General features: G+C 42.4%; 1 pseudogene; it reads right to left on the reverse strand.

The window, feature by feature from the left end:
- Nucleotides 1-767: 767 nt before the first annotated feature.
- On the reverse strand, nt 768-1,575 carry LOC102874979 (annotated as a pseudogene).
- Between the last annotated feature and the right edge of the window lie 7,596 nt (nt 1,576-9,171).

Below are 9,171 nucleotides of genomic sequence, written 5' to 3' on the forward strand. Positions count from 1 at the left end.
TGGCCTGAGGCTCTGAGGAGGGCTCTAAGGACAATGGGACAGCAGTGCAGCAGCCCCCCCAAGAACAACAGTAGTGAGTCAACAGACAAATGATAACCTCCTCAGCACCTCTCTAGGACCGTCCAGGTCCACTGAGATTCCACGGGAAGCACAAGATGACAACCACAGCAGCTCACCCACATATAGCCTCAAACACATGCTCCCTGCCCAGATGGTGCTCCACCCCTGCAACTTGCACACTAAGAGGGGAACAGAGGCCACACTGGCCCACTCTACATCGAGATCCTATCAGTGTGGGGATGCAGGCAGGGTGGCCATCTCACTACAGAGCATGAGGGGCTGGTAGTTCTACATGTGTCAAGCCAGCTGCTGAAGGGTCGTGAACCTCGGATCAGCAGGTCTGGCTCATCTACTGCAGATCCTGAGACACCACTCAGCAATGGACAGACATACACCCATCCCAACACCTTCGTGGACGAGCATGGCCAAAGGGTGGTGTTAGGAAGCAGAAACATGGATCATACATGGGCTCATCCCCAGCCCAGGAGAAGGGAGAAAAACCCAGCCCATCCACCCCTGGACTGTCATCGAGTCTGGATGCCCAGGGCCAAGACTCCACATGCATCTGACAGACCAGGGAGAGCAGATGGCATGACATCAGCAAGGGTACATGTGGTGCATGTCACTAGATCCTGTGGGACACTCTGGGGGCTCTGGGTTAGGTTGGGGGCAGCTATGGGGGTGGGTAGCCACAGGGTGTGGTGGCCCTAGGACTCCTCGCCCATCTGCAGCAGGGAGTTGATGGTGGCATCCTTACTCCTGCATTGGGCCTCCAGCACAGAGTGGATCAACTCCTTGTCTATGTTAGGGAACATGCCCTGGATGGCCTTTAGGACCTCCTCACCACAGTGTGGCTGTGTGGGCACCATCGTCGAGGGCATGGCCACAGACACCATGCCAGGGCTGCAGACTGCAGGCATGCCTGTAAGGGACACATAGACAACACCCCGCTGGTACACTGTGGGCAGCAGGACCACTGGCTGTGGCGGTGTCATTATAGATGCACAGGAAGGCACGAGGTTGATCATGCCCTCCTTGTCATACCACTCATCCAAGACACAGCCTTGTTTCAGTGACTCAGGGATGGTTACATGAGTCTAAGCCATGCGGTCGTCCATGGAGAAAGCTCTCTCATCAAAGATCTCCAGGTAGAAGGAGTCCACACCCTGGAGTACTGTGCACTGGATGACCTTATTCCAGCGCTGGTTCTTGGCACTGTTGTGTGCTGTGGGGGCCTCACACACGGAATAGTCCAGGTGTATCCTGCAGTATGGGTCCATGAGGGTCATTCCGTAGTTCTTCGTCAGCTTGGCCTGCGTCACAGTGATGCCATAGTGATGCTGAGGTGGCCCACAGTGCACAGGGCCCCGCCATACTGCAGCTGCTGTGCTCCTGGGCATCCAGCTGGATCTGCCGCTGCTGCTACTGCTGTGTGTGGGTGACACGCAGGGAGTCCTTTGGGAGCTCACCAATGTACACAGGGCCACGCTGCATGCTAGAGGTGGTCGCCATGATGCTCTGGGTAATTCCTCCCTGACTCTGCAGTGGATAGCCACGGTGGTCCTTCCGCCCCTCCAGAACCTGTGACATCAACAGTTGTCAACGCAGCCGCCACGTCAGCTATGGCAGCCCGGTCCTGACCTCACCACAGTGGAACCTCTTACCACTAGGCCACCAGAGCTCTCTGGGCAGAACGCAGAGTGCCTAGTAATGAGTACAGGTCTCTTTTGGGTGTGGAAAATATTCGGAAATGAAATAGTGATGACGATTATACAACTCTGAGAAGATACTAAAAAACACTCAATTGTATCATTGGATTTTATGGTATGTGACTGTGTTCATTCGTTTCAAAAGTCCCTTTTTCAAGGAAGTCTTTCCTTATAAGACCACTCCCTCAAGGACCTGTGAACTCCTTCTGTAGCATGTATCATGATTGTAGAAGGATTGTGTATCACTGGCCTTTAAGTGAGATGGTGCACTGAGGCAAAGTGGTGAGAGGGTTTCACTGTCTGTGGAGAATTGAGAAGCAATGATAAAACCAATTAAAACTAGGCATTCTCTTCACTGTGCCCTACCCTAGCAATTCTAAATAATGTCAGTGACAAAATATTACTTCCCTGCGACCTCCAAACAAACAAAACCCCTTTTTTTGGTCTGAATTCTAAGCAATTGCTGAGGTTGCTGCTAAACTAAGATTCAAGGTGTTTTGTGAGAGTAGCCTTGTCACTTTAACAGTGAAGGTGGCTTCACTGTATCCACCTTTAGTTATAAAGACCAATCACACTCTGAACGTAAGGACAGAAGACAGCTGGAGCTTTTTCAGTCGTGCCATTCCATCTGATAACCAGTGCATCTCCGTGTGTACACCACCAGGCAGCAGTGGGAGCTGGCATATTGCTGTGATGTTGAATAAGCTTCAGCAGCACTTCAGGGCTAAGGCAGACAAAAAGCCTGTTGATCTACTTCCAAAAATCAGCCAGGGAAAATGCCACGGACCACACCATGGAGTTGAAGCCAATCACAGAAAGGAGTAGGACCACACAGTGCTTTGTTCTGTTGTGCATGTGTGGGGAGCTTATTGAGTAGCAAACAACAGCCAGTGATCAATCATCCAGTTTTTATTTGTGTTTTAATTTTTTTTTTTAGAGTTCTGCACATTCAATGATTTATTCATTGCAAATACCTTTCTTTTTTTTTTTCCCTTTCCCTGGACCAGATAGGGTTTTATTCCCACTTTTTTAAAAAATTTAGTTTGTTTATTTTTCATTTCAATGAACAATCTACAGAGATTTTGGAATTCCCTTCATTCATTGTTGAACCTTTCTCCCCGCACAAACCCCTCCCCCCTCCCCCCTTTTGCTCCTCTCCTTGAAAAGCAAAAGAAAAACTCCCTCACTGGTATACAATCCTCCCGCACCTCCTCAAACCCCACCCCCTACCCTTAAATATAATCCACTCTGAAACCCTCATTGCGTACTCCTATGATAAAAATAATGCCCTAAAATATAATACTTTTAGACTATTCTCTCCCCCATAGACTTCAATGCCGTAAACATATTTCATCCAGTTTTTCTCAGTCTTACCCCCACCCCAATGCCAGCCTCATTCTACAACAGTGGCATCATATAGCATTTGTCCCTTTGTGACTGAGATACCTCACTCAGCATAATGTCCTCCAGGGTCACCCATTTTGAATAATATTGCATGAGTTCCTTGTTTTTTCAATGCAGCATAGTATTCCATTGTGCGAATATACCACAGCTTCTCTACCCATTCGTTTGTTGATGGGCATTTAGGTTGTTTCCAACTCCTTACTATTGTAAACAAAGCCGCGATAAACATGGGTATACATATAGCTACTTGGATGTCATTTATGGTCTCTTTAGGGTATATTGTGTTTTAAATTTTAAAGCAAATAAAGAGTGAGAACAAGATGGTGTGATATTTTTATTTGGTGAGTGCAAACTTTATATATGAGTTGTTTGACTAGATTGAGGTTGAAATAAAACTTTTTTTGTCCTTTTGTTAACTGTGAAAGGTTGAATCAATAAAACAAATGGTTTTAATGGTGATATACTTTGGTAGTTGCCTAAAGCATACCTTTTATAGCCATTTTGGTATTGCTAAAATTTACTTATTTGCAAGTAGGCAATTCTATACATAAAATAATATTATATCTTATGGTATATTAGACTGTAACAGATATAAAAACTGTTGCCATACAGCCAGTGCCTTCGTTCATCCTTCTTGCACAGGTCGAAGGATTGTGCCAGGCAGAAAAGGGTAGAGGAGTGACAGTTCTCAAGTACCAAGGTGGCACAGTGTACAGAAATTTTAGGGTTTCATGGGAGATCAGACTTTAGTGCACAGAGCATTCAGTGTAGACCAAAGCTCTTTGTGAAAACAGAAGGATGAGAATCAAAACCGAGAAGGCAGAAGTGAAGGCAAAAAGTAAAGAAACGACTTATTAGAAAGTTACATCCCAAAGGAATGTACCACCCTCCTTGAAAGGAAATATGGAGGACAGGCAGTGTGCTAGTGAGGTGAGGCTCTATTTATGGTTTCCTTCTCTAGTTGGGCCTTGAGGCAGGAGTTGGAGCCAATGAGATGATGCCATGGAAAGTTCAAACATTAGGGGTGGGTCTCCTGGTCCCTGTTCTCTGATGTTCACTCTTGTGATCAAAGCATTTACTTCTGATGTCACTCTTGCACCCAAAACTCTTATTCTCTGTTTGCCAATATGTGACTCTTGCTTGTCTGGGTTGAACTCTTGCCTTCTCTTGAATCCTAACAAAAACTATTAAATTTGTGGCTTTCTCTTTTTTGTATAATAATACCTATTTTTATGGGTAAGATTACATAAACAAATACTAATTAGGAGAAAAATGTCTGTTTGCATTTATCATCTGGTCATTTTTGTTGTATGGCCTATTTCATTATTATTGTTTATTGTCATTTAGCCATGTGTTGATATTGCTGTTGTTATGTGCTGTCAAGTCACTTTCAACTCACATCAACCTTGTGTACGACAGTCCTGATGCTTGCTCTATGCTATGCCAACTTTACTGTCTCTGACATACATGCCCTCATTATCCCAGTCACTGTGTCAATCCATCTCATTGATGGTCTTCCTGTCTTTCTCCTTCCTTTGACCCTTCCAGGCTTGATTTCCCTCTCCAAGAACCAGTTCCTCCTTACAACATGTCTGAAGTGTGTCAGACGAAGCCTCAGAATCCTTGCCTCCAAGGAGCAGCCTGGCTTCACCATCTCTAGGATGAACCTGTTTGTTCTCCTAGTAGTCCATGGTATATATTCAATACTCTTCTCCAGCACCATACCAAAGACATCAATGCTCTGTCATCCCTAGTCATTGTCCAGCTCTCAGATGAATAGCAAGCAATTGTGAAGACTATGGCCTGGATCAGGCACACCTTAGTCTCCAGACTGATGCCATTACTCTTCAGTACTCTGGAGAGGTCTCTGACAGCAGACTTTCCCAGTGCAATTTGTCTCTTGATTTCCTGGCTGCTGGTACCAAGAATGTTGACTGTAGAGCCAAGCAAACCAATGCTGTTAAGAATCTCAATCTCTTCACCATCTATATCCCTTACCCTTAATTTAGTAACAAATCACCTAATACGTTACACCACCCAGAAATTCTTTGCCAGTCACCTGGTAGCTTTCTCAAGAAATATTTATAAAAGTACTCAATGAATCTGTATTAACAAGGTTTTGGAGGCTGCCTGCCAGCTTAGCAGAACACAGCACAGGAGAAAGGGCTGTATTTGACAAGCACAGGACGTAGTGAGAACAACATACCTTTGTGCCAGACCATGAGCCACCATGTTATACAAAATGGAGGGATGAGCTGTGTTTTTCCATCCCCAGCATGCATCAACACATGAGAATGGATTTGTTATTCACTAAGCAGATTTCTCAGCTTGCTCTCTATAGGTGGGCTCAGTCTTAGGGAGGAGAGGTGTGCAGCACTTGCCAGGATAAATAAACTACAGTTTTTGAATCAAGAGAACCAACACTTCAGTGACATGTTCTTTGATAGTATCAGATACCCAATGAGTCTTACCTTCATGTGGGACCAGGAATTTGACGGTGAGAGGAAGCTAATTATGTTCACTGGTCATAGCCCAAGCTCTATCATCTTGCCTGAGTCTGAAAAGAAGGCATTTCTAGAAAGGTTAGACAACAAAATCTTCTCCAATCTTACAGAGTTTTCTGCTTCCCCTCCCAAGTCATTAGCAAACACTGACACTGTGGTCTTTATTTAAAAAAATGAAAAATCACGTTCCCTAAGTGGTAATACAGAATCATTATCTCAGCATGCAATCAGCACTGTCATCTTCTTCAAAGCAGTTTGTAGGTAGGATATGCATTTTAAAAATAGATTAAATTTTCAAGAACTTTCCTCTTAAACCTGGTCAGAATGTATGTACAACTCGCCTGGTGAGATGATGTGTATCTCCAAGCTGGAGTTACTTTTCTTAACTGAATCAAGCAAAATAATGTTGGGTTTTCTCCCAAAGAAAATATTGTTATCCAGGGCAAATATTACTTAAGTAGATCCTACAGGTAAATAAAGCCAGGTTTCCACTCCTCAGAAATCTCTACTCTTTCCAAAAGCCTTTTTTCTTTTGCTCAGAATTTCCCAATGGGCAATGTAAGCCAGGCCCTCCCAAGTAGTAATTTACAAAATCATTGCTCCTGTGTGCTGAATAATACCTCATAATGTGAATCTGTCATAATTTCTCAATCCATTTGATTGTGGTTGGAAACTTGGGCTGTTTCCATGTTCTTGCGATAGTGAATAACATTGCTAGGAACATTGGTGTACAAGTCTCCATTTGTGCCTCAGTTCTCATTTTGTTGGGATATATTCCAAGCAATAGAATAGCTGGGTCATATGGAATTTCTGTGTTCAGTTTTTTTCAGGAATCGCCAAACTATCTTCCATTTTACAATTTCACCAACATTGTATAAGAATTCCTATCTTGCCACATCCTCTCTAACATTTATTACTTGCTGTCCTGTTAAACTTTGCCACTACTACTGGAGTGAAATGGTATCTCATTGTGGTTTTGATTAGCATCTCTCGTATTACCAGTGATTTTGAGCATTTCTTCATGTGTCTGTTGACCATCTTAATAACTTCCCCTGTGAAAAGTCTTTCCCTGTCTTTTGCTCATTTTTTAATTGTGTGACCAGTCTTCTTCTTGTGGAGGCCTTGTATTATTCTGTGAACTTTTGTTATTGAGACCTTTGTCTGAAACGGTATTGCTAAAGGCTTTTCCCCAGTCAGTAGATTTTCTTTTCACTCTATCGCAAGAAGTTTTTGATGCACACAGGAATTTAAACTTTAGAAGGTCTTTGGGTTTTTCTGTATACATTATCATATTGTCTGCATATAGTAACAGTTTAATTGTCTCTTTGCCTATCTGGATGCCTTTTATTTCCTTCGTTTGGTGTATTGCCCTAGCAAGCACTTGAAGTACAATATTGAGTAGAAGAGACAGTGGGCATCCTCATCTATTCTCTGTTTGCAAAGAAAATGCTTTTAGTCTTTCTCCGTTGGGAATGTTATTGGTTCTTGTAGGGTATATATAATGTGTGTGTGTGTGTGTGTATATATATGTTGTTGTTGTTGTTGTTATGTGCCATCAAGTCGTTTCCGACTCATAGCGACCCTATGCACAACAGCTCTAAACCCTGCTCTACCCTGCGCCAACCGCACCGCCTCTGACACACCCATCCCGATTACCCAAGTCACCGAATCAATCCATCTCATAGAGGGACTTCCCCTCCTGCACTGTCCCTCCACCCTCCCAAGCATGATGTCCCTCTCCAAGGACCCATCCCTCCTGGCAACATGTCCAAAGTATGTCAGAAAAAGCCCCAGAATCCTTGCCTCCAAGGAGCAGCTTGGTTTAATCCTCTCCAAGATGAATCTGTTTGTTTTCCTGGCAGTCCATGGCACATTCAGTACCCTTCTCCAGCACCACAGCTCAAAAGCATCCACTCTCCTTCTGTCCTCCCTAGTCATTGTCCAACTCTCTGATGCATAACAAGCGATTGCAAATACCATGGCCTGTATCAGACACACCTTAGTCTCCAGAGAGACACTGTTGCTCCTGAGTACCTTTGAGAGGTCCCTAACGGCAGACTTTCCCATCACGATACGCTTTTTGATTTCCTGACTGCTGGTACCAAGAGTGTTGACTGTGGAGCCGAGCAAAGTGAAGCTGTGAACACTCTCAATCTCTTCATCATCCATCCTGACGCTGCCAATTGGTCCAGTGGCGAGAATCTTTGTCTTCTTGACGTTGAGCCTTAGTCCATACTGAAGGCTGCAGTCCTTGACCCTTCGCAGCAAGTGCATGAGGTCCTCCTCAGTTTCAGCAAGCAAGGTTGTGTCATCTGCATGAGTGTGTATATATATGAGTGTATATATATATATACTCTTCACTATGTTGAGAAAATTCCCTTCTACTCCAATTTTGCTGTTTATCTTTTTCAGGAAGGGGTGTCAGATTTTGTCAAGTATCTTTTCTGCATCATCAATTTCTAAGATTACAAGGTTCTTTTTATTTTCTTTGTTAATATGGTGAATTATGTTGTTTTACTTATGTTGACCTATCCTTGCATACCTGTTATGAATCCCTCTTGGTCATAATGAATTATTTTTTAATATGCTTTTGGATTCGTTTGGCTAGGATTTTGTTAAGGTTTTTTGCATCTATATTCAAGAAAGATATTGATCTGTAGTTTTCTTTCTTGGTAATATCTTTGCCTGGTTTTAGTATTAGGGTTATGTTTGCTTCATAAAATGACTATGGAAATGTTCATTCTTTTTCAACTATTAAAAATAATTTAAGTAGAATTGGTAATAAATCTTCTCTGAATGGTAGAATTCAACTGTGAAGCCATCTGGTCCAGGACTTTTCTTATGGGGAAGTCTTTTATCACCTATTCAATTTCTTCTTTTGTAATTGTTCGGTTCAAGTGTTCTATACCTATCCTTGTCAGTCTGGATAGGGCATGAATTTGTCCATTTCTTCTAGGTTTTCAAATTTATCATAGAATAGCTTTTCATAGTATTCTGATATTATAGCTTTAATTTCATCTGGTTCTATTGTGATGTCACCTCTATAATTTCTTAATCAAGTTATTATATCTTCTCTTTTTTTTTCTTCGTCTTTTGTTAAATTTTCCAGTGGTTTGTCAATTTTATTGACCCTTTCAAAAACCTATCTTCTGGTCTTACTGATTATTTCAACAGTTTTTCTGTTTTTTATCTCATTAATTTCAGCTCTTGTCCTCATAATTGCTTTTCTTCTAGAGGCTGTAGGATTAGATTGTTGTTCTTTTTCTATTTGATAAAGGTGTTGAGTTAGATCATTGATTTTTCTTCTTTCTTCCTTTTTTAATATGTATGTCTATTCTATGGACTGCCTCCTGAGGCCTGTCTTAGCTGGATCCCAGAGGTTTTGGAATGTTTTGTTTTAATTTTCATTTGTTTCATGGAACTTCGCGTTTCATTCTTTATTTCTTTTTTTGTTTTTTATTATTATTAAATTTTATTAGTTTTAATGAACATTT

Source organism: Elephantulus edwardii, unplaced genomic scaffold, assembly GCF_000299155.1.
Source record: "Elephantulus edwardii isolate Elephantulus edwardi_28Jun2011 unplaced genomic scaffold, EleEdw1.0 scaffold00403, whole genome shotgun sequence".
In the NCBI taxonomy this organism is placed as follows: domain Eukaryota; kingdom Metazoa; phylum Chordata; class Mammalia; order Macroscelidea; family Macroscelididae; genus Elephantulus; species Elephantulus edwardii.